General features: G+C 42.5%; 1 protein-coding gene across 4 annotated transcripts in view; it reads left to right on the top strand.

The window, feature by feature from the left end:
• PPARGC1A (PPARG coactivator 1 alpha) overlaps window positions 1-20,372 on the top strand; it is a 694,460-nt gene that overhangs the window by 201,122 nt on the left and 472,966 nt on the right. The gene's annotated exons all lie outside the window — the stretch shown is intronic.

Genomic DNA, 20,372 nt, shown 5'->3' on the forward strand with positions numbered 1-20,372 from the left:
TGCAAGTTACAAAGCTCAAGAGCAGGCAGAAACTGTAGAATCCTACAGCAGCTGCTTCGACTGATTTTTCCTGCTAAATGGGACATATTTTTATTTTGGGAGGTTAACCAGTGCTCTGGCATCGTGTGAACAACTGCAGATTGGCCAACAGCATGCCTAGCTTATTGCATGGTATATATATGTGTGTGTGTGTGTGTGTGTGTGTGTGTGTGTGTGTGTGTGGCTATCACCCTTTAAAAACTCCAAACAGGGAGAAATTGAAAAAGGATTGTGACTGCTTATTGAAGCCTGTTTTGTGAGTCCCCCTGAGATTCACAGGTTATACGACCTTATATCTGGGAAAGGTCCATGCATGTTTCATCTCTGGTCATATTTCTTGGCCAGTTCTCAGGATTCCATCTGATGGGTGCCTGAGCACCCCCAGAGGCAGACCTGCTACTGCAAGAGACAACTCTTTTCTATAACAGCATTCTATCTTGAGTTGAACCCAAATCCACCTTCTACATATCTTGCATGCTCAGGTCCTGATTTTACCATCCATCCCTACAAAGAACCAGTCTTCCTACTCCAAAGTGATACCGTTTTTCAAATATTTGGTGGTACTTACTGAGTCCCCCTTAAGGTGGTCTTGGTCAGCATCAGTTCCCTCCACAAGCAGAGTTTGTCTGCTTTGACTTCCCAGCTCTTTACCCACTGGAAGGTTCTTATTGTCTGTGTCTTTCTTAACAAGCCGCACTGAGAGTCCTTCTGCAGGCCCTCTTCTGCATCTCAGAATCAAGAGATCTAATCAAAGATCCACAAGAGAATGACCTGGAAGGAATCGTCTGGAATCACACGCTCCCATGGCTTGGTTTGAGTAACGGCACAGCGAAACCCACGTCCTTCTGTGAGGTGCAGATGATTGACAGGGAGAAAGTTGTTTTGGTTAATAATACAATCTGCTTGCCTCCTGGAGACGCAGCAGTCGCCTACTAATTCGTTAGAAGTGAATTAAGGTTGTTTACCGATGTTTTAAAGTAACTGTCAGAGTGGAAAAAAAAAGTTCATCCTGGATGAGACCACTCACCTACTTGCAAGTTGCTGTTTATTTTAAGCTGAGTGCATAAATAATATATTGAGATACGAAGGGTGATTTCAAGCATTAGAACACGAAGCCTCCTGTTTACTAACTGTCATCGGGCTGAAGAGAATTTAAACAGCTCTGAACCTTTTTGTCTGTGAATGCAAGGCATGAAATTAACTTTCATTTCATCGTTAGCAGAAAGCATGATTAAGGCAGTCTTGTTGATGTGTCTTCTGCCGATCCGGGGCTCTTTTACTATTCAAGACGAGCCTGGCAACAGAAACAAGGATTTGAAACAAGAGCCTCTTGCCAGCCCTGCCACCACCTCAGAGAAACACAACAGGGATCTGTCTGGGACACTGAGTCAGTGTGCTCTGAATGTAAAGGGAAGCAGTGAAATAATCCTAGGCTGGGTTCAGGGGTTCTAGTCCTGACCACCAGGAACCCTGTCTGAATCTCACTATTTTCCCCTGTAGAATGGGCATCATGGCCTTTGCTCCCACTGTTTCCCAGGAAGATGCTAAGACCCCAGTGATGTTATTGTTGGGCAACAGCTTTGAAAAGTATCAGGTGTCACATCTGGGCAGGACAAGACTGTGTTTTAGGTGACCTTATATATAGAGTAATTCATTTCATCTGCCTGACAAAGCTATGGGAAAGGTATTGTGATTATCCTAGGTCTCCTACTGCAAAAATTGAAGCTCGGGAAAGCAAAGGGGACTTGCTTCATTGTCCCACAGCTAAATGGTTGCAGATTGGGATTCAAACACCAGGCAGCTGGGGGCCAGAGTTTGTGTTCTTAGCTATTACTTACTTGGGAGAAGTGGCCAGGTTTTCCTACATAAGATTATACCTCCTGGTCATGCTCAAGTAAATGAAACATCATTCTTAATGGTCTGGACCAAATTTAGCTTGAGAAAATGCAGGTATGACTTTTCCAGGAGTGAATATCAGCAAAGAAGATTCCCATTTGGGTAGGGATGTAGCCAATGGTATGGATTAATTATGTTCTATGTGTAAAGAGTCTGTTGATACTTATATGAAAACCCCAAAGTGAAAAGACCTATTACATGGAATGCTTTTGGAAACAAGAAATGTGATTTACCTTTTATCCCTGTAAACTTGAAAGTGTGATAGCCTATTTTGAGTATAGGGAGAGTGTTAGAGAATGAATGGAAAATGTATGGAATGTTTAATTTTGCATGATTACATTTCATATGGTGGCAGCAAATAGAAGTGTGTGATAATATCATAGTATACTTATTTTAGATATTTTGGTGAAATGCGCTGGGTTTTACAGTCTGATACCTGAACCCTTTGGGACAGGTCCTTATTAAGCAGATGAACAGGAATGTATTGTGAATGTATTCACATCATTGAAAATATATAACTTGTATAACTACTTTTTAAATTTATATTTTATGTTATATTATTTTAATTTCAAAAGATGAAAAAACCTAAAGTGATTGGCAAAAACAAAAGTGATGTGAATTTGCACATCTTTCCCCTTAAAATATGCTCAGTCAGTAGCAGGGTTATACTTAAAAAGTAGAGTGGCATAAAGGGGGATCTGGTTTACTTTTGATTTCTAAATGAAGCAGTTAAAAAATAAGACCATGTGCATAATCCCAGAAAAATGGACAGGCTCATGAGAAGTTGTCAGCTGAGGGGCAGAGTAAATCCTGCAGTTCCAAATTGCAAAAATCTCAGCAATTGCTATTGTGCCCTTGCACTTGTTAATACAATAAGATAATTGCATAATTAAATACACTATGGAATTTCAATAATCGGAGACTTTGTTTCCTCATCCCAATATGCCGCTGGCTGGTACTGGAAAGCACTGCAGTGTTTTCGGGAGGCCAGATCATTCTTTCACATCACGTCCTCCACAGTGTACTGTGGCTCCTCTGGCGGTTCTGAGACACTTCCCCTTTGGGTTATTTTTAGGTGGTTATATTTAGACAAGGTGAAATTAAGCAGGAAATCCCCCAAAGTCTGACTTGGCCACCGGAGTTGAGGATCAGTTTGCTAAAAGCATCCTGGGTGCCTTCTATATCTTTCTAGGTATTAATAATATTTGGTGAAAAACAAGCTGAAGAAAAGTGCTGTTTGGGGATGGAGGAGTACCCCTTTGGGTCAGAATTGTAAGAGGATTTAAAAGAGTCATTGAGAGGGCAGGCTTCAGAGCCAGGTTCCTGGGTGCAAACTCTGGAATAGCCTCTTATCTGCTGTGCAGCCCTGGGAAAGATATTCAAACTCTCCTGTGTGCTTGTGTTTCCCTGGTGGTTCAGATGGTAAAGAATCTGCCTGCAGTGCAGGAGACCTGGGTTTGATCCTTGGGTTGGGAAGATCCCCTGGCAAAGGGCATGGCCGCCCACTCCAGTATTCTTGTCTGAAGAATTTCATGGACAGAGAAGCCTGGCAGGCTACAGTACATGGGGTCACAAAGAGTTGAACACACCTGAGTGACTAACACACACACACACTTTTTCTGTCTCTCTTCTGTGTTCTTATAGGTAAAAAGGGACTCTTAGCCTTCTTGCAGGAGAAGGCAATGGCACCCCACTCCAGTACTCTTGCCTGGAAAATCCCATGGACAGAGGAGCCTGGTAGGCTGCAGTCCATGGGGTCGCTAAGAGTAGGGCACGACTAAGCGACTTCACTTTCACTTTTCACTTTCATGCATTGGAGAAGGAAATGGCAACCCACTCAGTGTTCTCGCCTGGAGAATCCCAGGGATGGGGGAGTCTGGTGGGCTGCTGTCTATGGGGTCGCACAGAGTCGGACATGACTGAAGTGACTTAGCAGCAGCAGCAGCAGCCTTCTTGCAAGGCTTAATTGAGTTGATGTATAGAAAGAGCTCAGGAAATACTAGGCAGCTTTTAAGCCCTGGTACATGTTTGCTGGTATTATTAGGCAATCTGGGAGGAAGTTTCCTAGTCATCTAACTGTGGCAAATCTTTGCGGATGAACAAAAAAGTGGATTTATGGTTTCATCCATTCAAGAAATATTTATTGAATACTTTATACCATCCGGAGTGTCAAAAAACCAAAGATGAATAATATTCATTCCCTGCTCTGAAATAGTTCCATGGAATTGGGAAAACAGACATGCCAATAGATGATGATGATGATGATGATAAAAATTATAGCATTAAAACAGTGTCTGGCAGATAGTGAGATATTTTAGCAGGAACTGGTCTGTCATCACAGTGTCTCTGGCACTTAACACATAGATGAATAAATGAGTGGCAGGAATTTGGTTTAAGATTATTCTGTTTGAGAGTCAAAATGGTTTGCATGCATACATGCTAAGTCACTTCAGTTGTGTCTGACTCTGTGTAACACTGTTGACTGTAGACTGCCAGGCTCCTCTGTCCATGGGATTCTCCAGGCAAGAACACTGAAATGGGTTGCCATGCCCTCCTTCAGGGGATCTTCCCAACCTGTGTCTCTTATGTCTCCGGCATTGGCAAGCAGGTCCTTTACCGCTTGGAAAGTGCCACCTTGGAAGCCCCAAAATGGTTTATTGGCACAGAATGCATTCCTAGCTGAGTAGTTACTGAGCATGTAGCTGGGATGTGATACATGCTTGGTGAATAAATGAGGGAATCAGTGTATGGATAACACTGACTATAAGCTTCTTCTCTTTAAGATCACTACAATGTGAGGAAGCAGGTGAAATTTGCTAATGTTGGGCTGACTCTAGGGTGAAGCAAGTTGAGTACCTACAGTGCAAAATTTAAGGAGGTGCTCACTCTCCGAGTTGCCCCAGTGCCAAGGAAGCACTCACCCTCCAAGTCCTGCAGGTGCTTCCTTAAATTTTGTATCTTAGCTGCCTCAGTTTCCTCACCCCTCAGTTTCCTCATCCAGGCTCTGATGACTGGGCTCTGTTTGTATGAACATTTTCCCCCAATTTTATTTTGCAAAATTGCCAAGCTACAGAAGAGTTGAAAGAATAGTAAAAGGAACACTGTGTACACAGTTTACCTGTACTCATTAAGTATCAGTCTTTGGCCACAGTGACTCTCTTTCTCTAGATGTGTCTTCGAATCTCCTACTAATTCACCAAAGATATCATGTTTCCTCCATGTGCCCCTGCTTATACTGCTTATGATGTTATATTTACTTCCTAAATGCTGCATCTCAACATAATACATTTTGGAAGAAAAACACCAAAAAGAGCATAAGAGAACTTTGCCTAAATATTTTTTTCAAATTTAAAAACTGCTGCTTGGAACTTATTTTTAGACTATAGACTACTAATCTATTTAGAACACAGCCAATAAAAGATGCCTCAAATTTTTGAAGGTTAGAAAGTTTTTCTGGGTGCTCTGACATTCTCCTTCACAGGGGAGAGGGTTTCTTGAAAAGGCAAATTTCCTTGACCGTTTTTTTTTGTTTTTTTTTTTTTTTTGCCCAAGAGCCTTTTGAAAAGTAGTTCAGTTCAGTTCAGTCGCTCGGCTGTGTCCGACTCTTTGTGACCCCATGGCCTGCAGCATGTCAGGCTTCCCTGTCCATCACCAACTTCCGGAGTTTACTCAAACTCGTGTCCATCGAGTTGGTGATGCCATCCAACCATCTTATCCTCTGTTGTCCCCTTCTCCTCCCACCTTCAATGTTTCCCAGCATCAGGGTCTTTTCAAATGAGTCAGTTCTTCGCATTGGTTGGCCAAAGTATTGGAGTTTCAGCTTCAGCATCAGTCCTTCCAATGAATATTCAGGATTGATTTCCCCAGGATGGACTGGTTGGATCTCCTTGCTGTCCAAGGGACTCTCAAGAGTCTTCTCCATCAACAAAGTTCAAAAGCCTCAATTCTTTGGTTCTCAGCTTTCTTTGCAGCCCAACTCTCACATCCATATATGACTACTGGAGAAACCATAGCTTTGACTAGACAGACCTTTGTTGGCAAAGTAATGTCTCTGCTTTTTAATAAGCTGTCTAGGTTGGTCATAACTTTTCTTCCAAGGAAAAAGCATCTTTTAATTTCATGGCTGCAGTCACCATTTGCAGTGATTTTGGAGCCCCTCAAAAATAGCCTGTCACTGTTTACACTGTTTCCCCATCTATTTGCCATGAAGTGGTGGAACTGGAGGCCATGATCTTAGCTTTCTGGATGTTGAGTTTTAAGTCAACTTTTTCACTCTCCTCTTTCACTTTCATCAAGAGGCTCTTTAGTTCCTCTTCACTTTCTGCCATAAGGGTGGTGTCATCTGCGTATCTGAGGTTATTGATATTTCTCCCGGCAATCTTGATTCCAGCTTGTGCTTCATCCAGTCCAGCATTGCTCATGATGTACTCTGCATGTAAGTTAAATAAAGAGGGTGACAAGTAGATGATAGTCCAGATACTGATACAATGAGATTATTGTTTCCCATGTGAAGGATATTCACTTAAGGAGTGACTTTGCAAATATAGGGGTGATTTATAAATTTGGTGATATGCTCTCAAATAAAAAGAGATACACTCTTGACTTTAGTTTATACTGGCATACTTTGATGAAAAAAAAAAACCCTTCTCTGATAATCTTGAATATGTATAAAAAAATAAGGTATCTGTCACTCTAAGTATGTGGCAAGATCTGCCCGAAGGTTGCATTATGTCAGTGGTTTTGAAATTGCTGTCTGGGGAGGGGACTCAGGACCACCATGGATGATGGCAGTGCGGGGTGTGGTGTTCAGAAGAGAAGGTGTGGGACCAGCATTGGGATACAGGCCACTCACTCCTGACCAGCAGAATCACTCTGATATAATGTACTTAAAATTGGCACCTGCCTAAGAATCTAGTTTTCAGGACAGTGTTAAAACAAAAAAGAAAGCTTGGAAACCTTAGCATTGTTGGCTAGAAGATAAAACAGGAAAAATTTATGCCTCAATGTTGGTTGGCAGTGAAAAATGATAGCTGTCAACTTGCAGGGTGGGAGAGGTCAGGAAAACCATGAAAAACAGACACAAGATCTAAAATACAGTCTGCGTCTAGGAGTATAAAACAGGGTCAAATGCCCATCCATAGCCTAAGGCAATGATTCTGAAACTTAAGTGACTCCTGGCCCTTAACCCAGAGGTTTTGATTCAGTAGATCTGGGGAGGGACTCTGGAGTCTGTCTTTTTCTGACAGTCACTGGGTACCACACAGACAAAAATTGCCCTAAAGTCACGTCTATGGCGTAGAACATTACAGCATTTGTCGTTGATAAAGGCGATTGGAATTGTAAAGAAAATGTTATATTCAGCCCAGTAGAATGTAGCCCTTTCTCAAATTCAGGGAAATTTTAGGATGATTTCTTTCCAACTAGAAAAGATGGTTGTGAAAAACAGAGAGGGAAAGACAAACAGTTAAATAATTACCAACATATTATAAACTGGACTTTACCAAGTCCAGTGGGAGAGGAAAGAAAGTTTAGGTCTGTCTGAAGGCTGTGACAGGTTCTTGGAAGAGAGAACTTCATGGTGGGACCACATGGCTTAATAGGATAAGTGTAGGCTATGGAGTCAGATGGACCTGGGTTTGAATCCTGACCTTTCCTTCTACCCCCTGGGTGTAGGACCTTAGGAAAATTACTTAATCTCTTTAAGCTTGGGGCTTCCTCAAAGGGTAAAACTAGATGATATATGATATATTCAAAGGACTGAACATAGGGCTTGGAAAGTAATGCATGCTCAATAAGTGTAATTACTATCCTGTCTATTCAACATGGTGATTAAAATGGGTAGGCTCTCAAGAGGGCTGGAGTGAGACCATGTTGTTTACTGCTTTTGTTTTTGGTTTTCATATGGGATGGGAGAGTGGAGGCAATAGAGTATCCCTAAGAAAGTGTAGGCAAATCTTGATGGTATATGCTTGTGTGCCTTCAGAGTTCCCAATACTGTTGTTCATGTAGAGGTTTCGAGAAGATACCAGCACTTTACAGATCTTAACTAATGGAATCCTCAGAGTGACTCTATGAAGTAGGTGTTGCTATCTAATAGATCATAAAGCTGAGGCACAGAGAGTTTAAGTAACTTACCCAAGATCACACAGCTAGTAGTGATAAGGCCGGGATTTGAATGCAGTCAGTATCTATCCTGCTAATCAATCCACTATGCTATATTAATAATATTGATTTATCTCAATGTGTATTAGGAAAATATAACTCACACCATAATAACCATGGTTTTATAGACAATACTGCCTAGAAATATAGTAAAAATTTAAAAAGTAACTTGATTTAAATGTCATATGAAACAAATAATAGTAGAAGTGACATCTAATATGACAAAAATCCTATGGCTGATTCCCATATAATTTTGGCCTGGGAAATTCTGCAGCAAGAAAATATTGGGGTTGCCCATGAGAGACTATTGTCTTTAAATCATTCTTGTATAAAACAACAACAAATCCTCTTAAGTTCTGGGAAAGAAATAATGTCTGTTTACCATTGGAAGGGAAACCTCGAGAAGGGAAGGCCTTCTAGTTTGCTGAATTCACTCCCATTTCCTGCTATTCCTTTGGGAAGGGGAAAAAAAAAATCCTTGCTGAATGTCTGCTGAGCAGCCGGACAGAGATCTGGGCTCTTTCTTTGGAGATTTTTAGTTTCTCCTCCTCCTCCTCTTCTCCTCCCCTCCTTCCTCTTTCTTCTTTTCTTCTCTTCCCTACCTCTTTCCCTACTCCTTCTCTTTATTGTTCATGAGGACAGATTTCAAAGAGGCTGTGCCTGAAGAATACAAATACTTAATGTGATTCAATAGAAAAAGAGTTTAATGCTCTATATGGCATTTTAATTTACCTTCAGGTTTCCAGGATGGCACTCATATCTGCCCTTGAATCTTTCCTTTGGATGTTTAGATAATCCTAAACCAATCCACACTTAGGTGTTTATATTTGCAGCAGATTTACCTTTCTAACCAACAACCTGTTTGAGACTAATATTAAAATGAGTTTAGATTCTCTGGACAAATGAGCACGGGAATTAGCTGTAAGTTGTAAAAAACCAGAGTGTAATCAGCTACATTTAGGCACAGAATTTTTGGATAATTCACAGTCCTCTAGACCTGGATGTGGGTGGAGTGGTTGCCCTCTAGGTTCCAGTTCTGGGTCTTGTATTTAACAGTGACTGGTCTCCTAATCCAGCCCTGTGCATTTTCTCTGTCTTAACCTGAGGACAAGCATCATAATCTAGTCTTCTTAGCTCTATTCCCACCATTTAGTGCTTGGCATATCGTGTGCATTCAGCATGTAAACTTATGCCCATTGGTTAAAGAATGATGTCAATAATTCAGTATTTCTCGTTTCAGATTGTATTTACATATTTTTGGAGCCCTTACTAGGTGATAGGCATTGAGTTAGGAGCTTTCATACTGTTTGATTCTTGCACAGCCCTCTTCACCTGTTGACAAAGCGGAAATTGAGGCTCAGGGAGGCGAAATGATTTAACCAAGACCACACATTCTTGACTCAACCCTATTCAAAGCTGGATATTCCGATTTTCAAGCTCACTTTTTTACTTTCTTTCTGTTATTCTCCTGGGCCTAGCAAACATTGAGTGGGTTTCCCCACTTCTATTAAACTCTGCTCACCACTGACTCTGCAGGATCTCAATAATCCACTCCCAAGTAGAAGGACAGTCGCTGCCTCTCTGACTGTAAATAAAGAATCTGTCTTCATGGCATGAGACTCGAGTGTCATCAAATGCCACTGCCCACAGTGTGTTCAGGAACGGAAGCTTCTCTCAGAGTTTCCAGCAGGGGCTGCCCGTGGAAGCACCATGGGATTAGTCCTGTAGACGTGCCCCAGACTCTGTTCCACAGATGAAAACAGTTGTCACAGGGACTAGAAAATTGAATTGGTTAAACCTTCTGGGTTTAGATTGTTTTTGGAGAGTGAGTAACTCTATGATTTTTTTACTTGTCACAGGCTAAAAGGAAAAAAAAAAAGTAAAAGTGAAACTTCATAGCTATTTTTCTTCCCTGTATGTTCATAGTAGTTATTTATATCTGGGAAGTTTCCATTGGGATTTGATTCAGGATATAGACTTGGCAGGGTGGCTTCTGCACTCTGTGGTGACATTTGACAGACTGCAGGCAAAGCAGGATGGATTTCTAATATCTAGATGGATGGATTCTGGGACGAAGTGTCAAGATTCTACTGTATTATGAAATGGATTTATTGATCTGAATCTAAAAGTGGCCCGTTGCATGTCAATATCGGATCTGTATCAATACATTTGATAAATGAGGGCTCCCGATCCTTTGCTTTCTTTGCTTTATCAACCGCACTTGGCAATAACAATAAAAGACTCCAGGTGGTGCCTTGTGAATGGCTTATTGCACTCGTCATGTGCGCTGCTAACCTTAGGGCCCAGTTTTGTGATCCCACATATGTTACAACCAGCAGAAGTGCGCGGCTGTGCCTCACTTCCTCCCTCAAATTAGACATTCCCCTGCAAGGTTGCATTTCAGTATCAGCCTCACTCATTAACCTTGAAATGCCGTGCCCATACTGTAGATAGCATCTTCATTTTCCAGATGAAGAAATTAAGACACTGAGAAGTCAAATGAGCTTCCCAAGGCCACACGGTAAATCTCGAATACAGAGGGAACCAGGTGGAGCGCTGTGGTTCCTGGGAGAGGGTCGGACTCTTGCCTTCCCCGTGGTTCCAAAGTGAAAGGGTCTGAATGTGCAAGGAGCATGTCTGTGGTATCCTTTCTGCTCAGGTGTGGTGAGGCTGCCTTCTTATCTCTGAATCTTTTGGGGAAGAAGTCCAGGTCCCTGTGTTGGAAACAGAAGGTTCAAAAATGGGCTGTCTCTGGTCTTTGTAGCCACAGACCAAAGTTGGGTGACAGTCCTTGTGTGATGCTTCTTACTGAGACATATATGTTTCTGGGGTCAGCTATATGCCCAAGTAGATGTTATTATAGGTGATGTTGGGGGGGACAGAGAAACAGAAAACAGAGTTCTTCCCCTCAAGCACCTGCATTTGAGCTGATGAGAATGGTTGAATGCTTGCCTGTATCCTCAGATCTCTTCGTTCAGGGGCTGGTAGAAATCTCTGGTAGGCTTCCCAGGTGGCGCCAGTGGTAAAGACCCTGCCTGCCAGTGCAGGGGACATAAGAGACACAGGTTTGATCCCTGAATCAGGAAGATCTCCTGCCGGAGGGCATGGCAACCCACTCCAGTATTCTTGCCTGGAGAACCCTATGAACAGAGGAATCTGGCAGGCTACAGTCCATAGGGTCACAGAGTCAGACACGACTGAAATGACTTAGCACGCACACACGCAGAAATCTCTGGTGGGTGAAACAGGCCCCCTGACTCCACTCACATGACCATAGCCACGAGCACACTATTAATCAGTGATATTAATAAATGATTGCAATGCTTGCGCTGTCGACAGTGCACATACACTTACACAGCCAATCTCAGCAACTACCTGGAATAAGGTTAACAAAGGTGCTTGAAGTCCACAACCCTTGGGTGTGCTGTGTGGGTGCAAGTCTAATTCTGAAGATAGAGCTGATCTCTTTGGTGTAAATTATGTGACTGTGTAACCTTTGAGCCTCTTCTGGAACTTTGAATTAAATTCACTTTACTCTGTCATCACAGTGATGATGAGCTGGAATAGGAAACCAAAGAGATGATTATCCAGCAAAATATAGAACTAGAACTAGAAGGCTTGAGGGGTAAGTGGAGTTTTATCTGGGAAAACTTTTTTTTAATAAAACCTCTTTGGTTGAAAATTCATTCTAAAAGATATCATGGAAAAATGCTAATATCTCTGTTTCATGCCTTCTTCTTTTTGTGGAAACAGGGCCATCATTCTGAAGACCAGATTTTTTTTCTTTTTTTTTTTGGTAGGTTGAGAGGATGTAGGGCAATAGACAACTGATGATTTTTAGAGTGCAATTTTTGATATTAGTTTACTTCAAATGCAGTGAGTTAATGAGCACATTTTTCCAGAATCTCTTTTACATCCCTTGTTCCAGGGAAAATTGTCTAATAATATGTTGTTTCTTTTTCTCCTCCACCCCTCAGTCCATATTCCTCAAGACTCAAAGAAGAAGCCAATTTTACTTGCATATATTGTTGAAAATGCAGATTCTCTTAGAGAGTGAGATTAAATTGGTTTGGCGTGGAATTTAGGAATCTCCGTTTCTAATAAACATCCTAAAGAGCTGATTACAGTCTTAATTCCTAGCAGGCAGGTCTTGTGAGGCCCATACTTTGAGCAACAGTGTTAGAGGCAAAAGAGTTGGTACCTGAACAAATTCCAAGTAGGGTAGGAGAAGTGATGTGTGTTAGAGGGAAGTGTCCCTTCTTCCAGTAGATGGTTTCATGGTGAATGAAGTTGGCTTTTAGTCAATGACTAATTATATAACCTTGGAGGAAATTCAGAACATGTGTCTTACCCCAGATTTAAGTGTAAAAACATATTGAAGATATTTTCTTAGTGGTATATTCAGGATCTGAGTGAGAAATGGTTACTGATCACTGGGAAATATGTTTATTATGGGAGCTTTTTTTTTTTTACAGTAGGGAGAATTTATTTGATGCAGTGAATATATTATTTGATTGATATGATCAGATTATAGAAAGTCTGTGAGAAAAGAAACAGTAATACCAGCAAACTATCATATTAGAGTTATTCATCCAGCCATTCGTATACCATGTGAATAAGCACTCTTGGAGAAATTTTGTGATTCTGTCAAATAGAGAAATTATTTGCAGAGAACATTTTCATTATTTTCAAAACACCAACACTAGTATGGCTGAGCATCAGTATGTGTGTGTGTGTGTGCGCATTGCACATGACTTGTGGGTGGATATCGGCAAACAAGCCGTGAACTAATAATAAAACAACAAATTAGCAACAATTTAATTAAGTACAATTTATGTCAAAGTATCTGAATAGGGATATGATTACATAATTACATGTAAAAATTTGAGGGAAAGAATAGACATTTTTCTTTTCTTATAATCAACTCCCTGTTCTACCATGATCCGGCAGCTGTTTTTTGAGCTGCCAAGCCCGGCTGAGTTGGGCCAAACCTTTATGGTGGGAATAGTCTGTGCGAGTTGGCGGGCTGTCAAGCCGTGTGTGGTCCTTGTCCCAGCAAGTGAGTCAATGAGAATTAGAAGTTGCAAATGTGCCTCACGTTCACTTCTGAGTAACAGGGAAGGGGTTTGGGATTGCTGAAAGTCCAGCTCTGTGACACCCTCTCTTGCGGCAGTTGAATCAAGGAGATGGTGGAAAATTAAGGTCTGGTGGGCCACAGAGCTTCCACAGGGCGTGCACTCTGCATACTGCGCTCGAAATGTCACATTCCAAGAGGTCCTGGAATTAGCAGGCTCAGTGTCATATCGCGCTGTGGGCTCAGCTCACATGATGCAAGCTTTTGCTTATCTGACCGGGCCTAAAATAAGACGCTTCAATGCTTTATTTATGAGCTCTGGGCCACCCAGGCCTGTGATGTAAGTAACCTTGGGGTACACAGCATTTGATCACTTCAATTCCCATTAACTACCTGTTTCTAAATGGGGAAAAGCATTTACCCAGCACATTGTGTTATTCATGAAGACACAAAAGCAGCCTGTTGTGCTGTCGCTGGGGTGGATTTCCATGTAATGTGATCCAGCTGTTGAATGCTGCAGTGTAGGTGTCTAACATTAACTTGTCTCCTTCCCCTTTTCTGATTCTTTTTCTTTCTTCTCTTTCTATTTTTTCTCCTTGGTTTTTTTTTTTTTTTTTCATTCTTAAAAAGAACCTTGGCCATTTCCAGACATTTTAAAACATGTAACTGTATATGTAGAAGTTAGGAGCTCCCCTGTTTAAATGCGGAAAGTCTTGAGTTGGTGGCAAAAGACCCATTGTAGACAATAATGGGAGCACCTAGCACAGAGTTTCTTAGCTGTGGCGCTCTTAATATTTCAGACCTGATCATTATTTTTTTTGTTGTGGACATTGTCCTGTGGATTGTAAGATTTTGGGAGCATTTCTAGCCTCTGTTCACTAGATACCAAGAGGACCTACCCATTGTGACAACCAAAAATGTCTCTAGACATTCCTGAATGTCCCGTTGGGAGCAAAATTACCCCTGGGTGATGTAGTGTGACAGCTAACTGGGTATTTGTTAATGAAGCATTTCAGATTCTCTCTGAGATTGTTTGGATATAGGTATCAGACCTGGATTTGGAGGCAGAAAACTTGCGTTTGACGTCTGGGCCCAAAACTAACTGTGACTAGTTAATGTGACACTGGGCACAATATTTATCTTATTGAAGCCTTAAATTTCTCACCTGTTAAATAAGAACAATACTACTTAACTTCTAGGGTAATTGAAAATCAGTGAACTAATATGTATAAGGAATATAGCTCATGACACGTGCTCAGAAATTGATGCTCTGATTGTATGACCTGACTTGACAGATGAAATATGGTGACTGTCAATTTAGGTATGCAGAGAAATAAAAGGCAGTGCTATGGGCCCCTTTCATCATGTGTCGCTCAATTTTCTGTTTCATCCTTTTTCTCTTCCTCTCCATTTCCTTCCCCCAGCCATTCTTATATTCTAGAAACTGACTAATTTTGGCCTAAGATGTGAAACCTGGAGAATGGAAAGAGGAATGATAAGGAGGATGTAGAAGAACAGTTTCCTGATGGGATCATTCTATTAGGGAGCCCCCTGAAGAGGTGTGGGCAATTCATTTAGCTTCTGGAATGTGAAAATATAGAAAGATGGTAAAAACAAAGAAACCCTCGATGCACCATCGATCTGAACCCTGCTCTGCACTCAGCAAATGCCAAATCCACCTTGTGTTTTTTGCTTCAGTAGAAAGTGAAATCGCTTTCCTTATTCGGGAATGAAGGTGACAAATGTTAAATCTGTTTTCTTAGGAAACAGCTGAGAAAACATTCAAAATGATTCCATGTGACTAGCACAGTTTTCTGCCTAGGTCTTCAAAGTCTGAGTCTCTTTTGAGCTGTATCTAAATCTAGAAATAAAGGCTGGGCTGAGAATGAAGGAGTAGACATCAGACAGGGAGTTGAGACTGTAATCTTTGACATCTCCCTTTCAGCCATCACACACATATTTTATAGGCTACCTGCCAGCAATTAAGAAAACCTTGGCAAAAGCCTATCCTTCTTATTTGTTCTGAAACCCTCCTTTCTGTGAAGAGGTGTGTTATAATTTCACTTATGTTTTACAAATCTCTCTTCCTTACACAGGGCTTCCCAAGTGGTGTTAGTGGTAAAGAACCCGCCTGCCAATGCAGGAGATGTAAGAGACGTGGATTCGATCCCTGGGTCAGAAAGATCCCCTGGATAAGGAAATGGCAACCCACTCCAGTATTCTTGCCTGGAGAATCCCATGGACAGAGGAGCCTGGTGGGCTATAGTCCATAGAGTCATAAAGAGTTGACACAACCAAAGTGAGTTAGCATGTACACTTGCTTCCTTACGGGCTTCCCTGATAGCTCATCTGTTAAAGAATCTGCCTGAAATGTGGGAGACCTGGGTTCAACTCCTGGGTTGGAAGATCCCCTGGAGAAGAGTCCCTTGAGAGTCCCTTGGACTTCAAGGAGATCAAACCAGTCAATCCTCAAGGAAATCAGTCCTGAATATTCATTGGAAGGATGCTGAAGCTGAAACTCCAATACTTTGGCCACTTAATGCAAAGAACTGACTCATTGGAAAAGACCCTGATGCTGGGAAAGATTGAAGACAGGAGGAGAAGGGGACGACAGAGGATGAGATGGTTGGATGGCATCACCGACTTGATGGACATGAGTTTGAGCAAGTTCCGGGAGTTGGTGATGGACAGGGAAGCCTGGCGTGCTGCAGTCCATGGGGTCTCAAAGAATTGGACACGACTGAGCAACTGAACTGAACTGAACTGATGTTTTCTTACACCCACACTCCTTCTAGTTCTTTCCAGTTGCACTGTAGAACATGAGGGTTGGAAAGGATTTGAGGGATCATCAAATCCATTGGTTGGATTGCTTCTAGACCATCTCTGATGTGGTCCATCTGTCCTATCCTTGAATGATACTACAGATAGGGGCTCACAGTTATGTAAAGGAGGATGCTTAGAAGTTGGTCCAGTCTTTCTGATTGTTAGAAGCATAGGATCTGCCTCCCTGTGTCTGAGGACCCACCAGTGCTGGGACCCACATTCGAATAAAATATAGCTTCTGTCCTCACGAATGATAGTCATGGATATGTTGCAGTTATGATGAATCAGGTACCTTGCTAGAATCTGGGAATACAACAGAGTAAGAACACTACCTCTATTCTCAGTGGAGCTTGCAGCCTATTAGAAGAGAAAGAAAATAATCAAAATTTCACCTTATTAAATATGTAACAAGATTGCACTAACTTCAGTGTAAGGAGGGAAAGTGACATGGTTTTGTGTGTATATAACCACAGAGCTGACTGAAATTTGGTGGAAAGGGAGGATCAGAGATTATTTCTACATGAAACAGACTTTTTTTCTGAGCTGAGAAGGTTGAGTGGGAATTAAAGGTCTTGAAGTTGGAAGGGAAGGGGTGGGGTTAGCATCCTAATCAGGGGGTTGGCAAGCACTGAAACAGGAGGAAATGTGGGGAACCAGGTAGTGATGGAGGCCAGTAGGCCTGGGGTCCGGGCAGTAGAGGGGATGTAATCAGCAGGGCCTCAGGGGCTTTTGATTTTGGTTTTTGTCTTAAGATCAAGGCTGTTGAAGGGCCTTTAAGAGCTCTTTAGGGGGTAAATGGTAAATAGGGCTTCCTTGGTGGCTCAGATGGTAAAAAGTGCCTGCAGTTCAGGAGACCCAGGTTTGATCCCTGGGTTGGGAAGACCCCTGGAGAAGGGAATGGCTACCCACTCCAGTATTCTTGCCTGAAGAATTCCATGGATGGAGGAGCCTGGTGGGCTACAGTCCATGGGGTCACAATGAGTCAGACACATCTGAGCAACTAACACTTTACTTTAGGGGGTAAATAGACAGTCTCGGTCATGGTTAGATATGGACCAGATCAGGTGGTGTGGATGCAGAGAAAAGCCTGAAATAAATGCTGCTTGCATGCTGAGGATGGAGTGAACGACCCTGCTGGCGAAGCCATGGCAAGTTTTATGGAGATGGCAACTTCTGAATGGTTGTGAAATAAGAGTGGGTGTCTTCCTGGCTGGTGATCTGGCCGGGAAAACTGCAACTACACAGACAGGCAGGTGTGAAGAGGTACAGGAATATTCCAGAACACAGCAAGTTATCCTTCTTGGGCTGGAACACAGGGCTGGTATCGACGGTGAGCTTCACTGGCTGACCAGGAGCCCTGCAGACTCTGCAGAGGGGTTGGACTTCATCCTGAGATGAGGCTTTGTGGGTGATGGAGAATCTCAGCGACAGTTTTAGAATAGTCACTCGGCTGCTATGTGGAGGTGAAGATCAGAAGCCAGACCATCCAATGGAAGGAATAAGGAGATCTTCACTGGGCAGCAGTGGTGAGCTGGAGCCTTTAAGGACAGGGAATCAACCCGCCTTCTTGTTGGGGCTTTGGCAAGCCCCAGACACCCTGACTGCCATTTCTCTAATAGCCGGGGAAATCCTGGCTTATGGTGTGGTGAATCTGTACAAAATGCTGCTCGGGAGAGAACTTCACGGCAGAGCAAACTGACCAGAAGAAAATCGTCCGTCGTGTACAGAGGCGACCATGAGTGTTTCCCATTTTACCTGCTCTTTTGGATTGTTCATGCGCTTGTCCATCGTCTTTGTCAGAGGCAGAATATTATTTATAAAGTGCTGTTCTTTCCCCTCCCTCCCCAAACATCTGGATGTTTGGAGTTTCACAGCTAAAACACCTGTAGGTAGGTCTGAAGTTTTGTCTCTTCTCCCGAATGTTTGGTGTCCCTCCGACAAAGTCTGTGAGTCTGTGTAAAGAGCCATCCATAAACCCAGATGCTACCCAAGGCATGAACTTGTAGATGAATTTTAAGGGGTGTAAGAATGAATAAACCCTGCTTCAAGGTGACATAAAATAACCAAATAAGTGACGGGTCCAAGGGGATTGAGAATATTTCTGGCTGACGAAAAGTGACATAAAGTTGTGCATTTAGGCTTTTTAGGAATATATTTTCAGGTGAATGTTTGAGTTGAGCAGCTTGGGTTGGGGGGATCAGGGGTGATTAAAATATTGTGTGTTTGGAAGAGTTCTCTAGCTACTTTAAAGTCTATCATTTAACTTGGCTGTCAGACAAAGAGGTAAGAACTTGAAATTGGAGTTCATTCTTTCCTAAATAGCATTTTTTGGGGTTACAAATATATTTTCTCGACTAACCCCTTGTAATCTTTTATGAAAGAATGATCCACAAGGGGTTTGGGCAATTATTTAAATATAGGAATTATACACAAACTTTAGAGTTTGCCCCACTATAATGTCTGGGGCAGGAGAAACACGCAAACCAGAGAGTATGCACACCATGTTAATAAATTGTAAGTAGACTATCCTGGAGGCTTCCCTGGTGACTCAGATGGTAAGGAATCCATCTGCCAATGTAGGAGGTGTGGGTTTGATCCGTGGGTTGGGGCAACCTCCTGGAGAAGGAAATGGCAACCTACTCTAGTATTGTTGCCTGGATAATTCCATGGACAGAGGAGCTTGGCAGGCTACAGTCCATGGGGTTGCAAACAGCCAGACATGACTTAACAACTAAACAACAACAACAAAAGCTATCTGGGCCATTCCTGGAACTGCGGGTAGGTTAGTTTATTTTCTACACCCTCTGGTCCATCCTCAGTATCCTAGTTTCTCCTGTATCCTCACATGGTTTTCTCTGGTTGAGAGGGCGATGTGACCATGACAGGTCATACCGCAGATGTTCCCAGAGCTGAGTGAGGGCTGAGGAGATGCCCACTGTTTCTCTCACCCCACCTAGCGTGTGTCCCTCCCGAGAGGGTCTTTTAGAGCAGCCCTCGGGTCAAGGATATATCTGAGTAGCTACATTCCTCTGCTAGGCACCGCCTCCATTTGAACTACTGTCGAGGCAAAATTGCTTTATTTTCTAATTTTGATGATATTAGCAAATACATGTAATGGGAAATAAAATTAATCAGTTTGTGCCTGTGAAATTGCCTCCTGTTTACCTCAGCCTTGTAGCGATTCTTCCCCCTCCTACAGGGGTTATTTTAATTAACAGCGTGAATTTTTGGTAGTTTAATTTATTTTATGATTGTGTAAAAATACTCCTTTGTAAGGGTTTATATATAACTAGCCAGCTAATTAGCAGTAATATTTTAACAACAGCTGTAGAAGCAGGGAGTCCCATGAAACATGGCTTCTCCCTTCAGACCACCGGGATATTTATTGGTGTCTTTCCTTATCAGCTCAGGCTGAAGGCAACAAAGGGAGGGTGGTGTGAGCATCAGATAATTAAAAGAGAAGTAAGCTTCCTAGTCCTCCTCTCACCTGACACGCACAACTTCCTAAGGATTCTGTGTCTCTAAGCCTGTGATTTAAGACTCCTTCTCCTTCTTTCAGTTCTTCCAAAGTCTATTATACATTCCTTGTGAGCCTCAACCTAAGATGAACCTTTCTGGAAAATTACGGGGAGGCTTTTAATGGCATTAACATGACCTAATAACGGCCACCAGCTTTTGGACTCCTCTTTTCATGGATGGAAAGCATTTTAACACAGAGTCCACTTTCCCTTCATTGAACTTACTGGGATCCAAGAATAAAACTGGGGGGAATAGGGGCAAAGGGGATGAGGGAGAGAGTTAGGGGAGATGATGCAGAGAAACAAAGACATGGAGTCAGGAAAACAAGCAAGGCAGACAGACGACCTCTCCCTAAACATCTAACCTACACTCTGCTCCCTCCAACCCCTCCTTTGTCACCCAGCACCTCCTTGGCTGCTTTGGGTTTGGGTTAGAGGATGGGGTTCAGGAACTGCGAGAAGGGTGCATGTGGATAGGAAGGTATAAATGGAGAGGCACTAGGGGGCCGGCAGACTCAAGTGGCCCCGTGGCACCCCGTTTCAGGGTGTGCACCCAGTGGCACGCTTAGTGAGAGTTCAAGAGTTCAAGAGTTGTGTTTTTGCACCACGTGTTTTATTCCTAAGGGCAAGCCAGCTACTTTTGCGGGGTCACAAACAGTCGGACACAACTGAGCGACAGTCACACTTTTAGGAACACCCCCAGCCCTCCAGTGTCTGTGGTCTGCTTTCAAAGAGAAGACTAGGGAAGCCTCACCTTATTTTCTAAGAGAGCTCTCACCAGTCTTTTCTCTGTGAGCTCACAATACCTCACCTCGATGACAGCACAAGCTTAGTTTTCTCATCATGGTTCATTTGCATGT

This window comes from Odocoileus virginianus, chromosome 21, assembly GCF_023699985.2.
Source record: "Odocoileus virginianus isolate 20LAN1187 ecotype Illinois chromosome 21, Ovbor_1.2, whole genome shotgun sequence".
Classification (NCBI taxonomy): domain Eukaryota; kingdom Metazoa; phylum Chordata; class Mammalia; order Artiodactyla; family Cervidae; genus Odocoileus; species Odocoileus virginianus.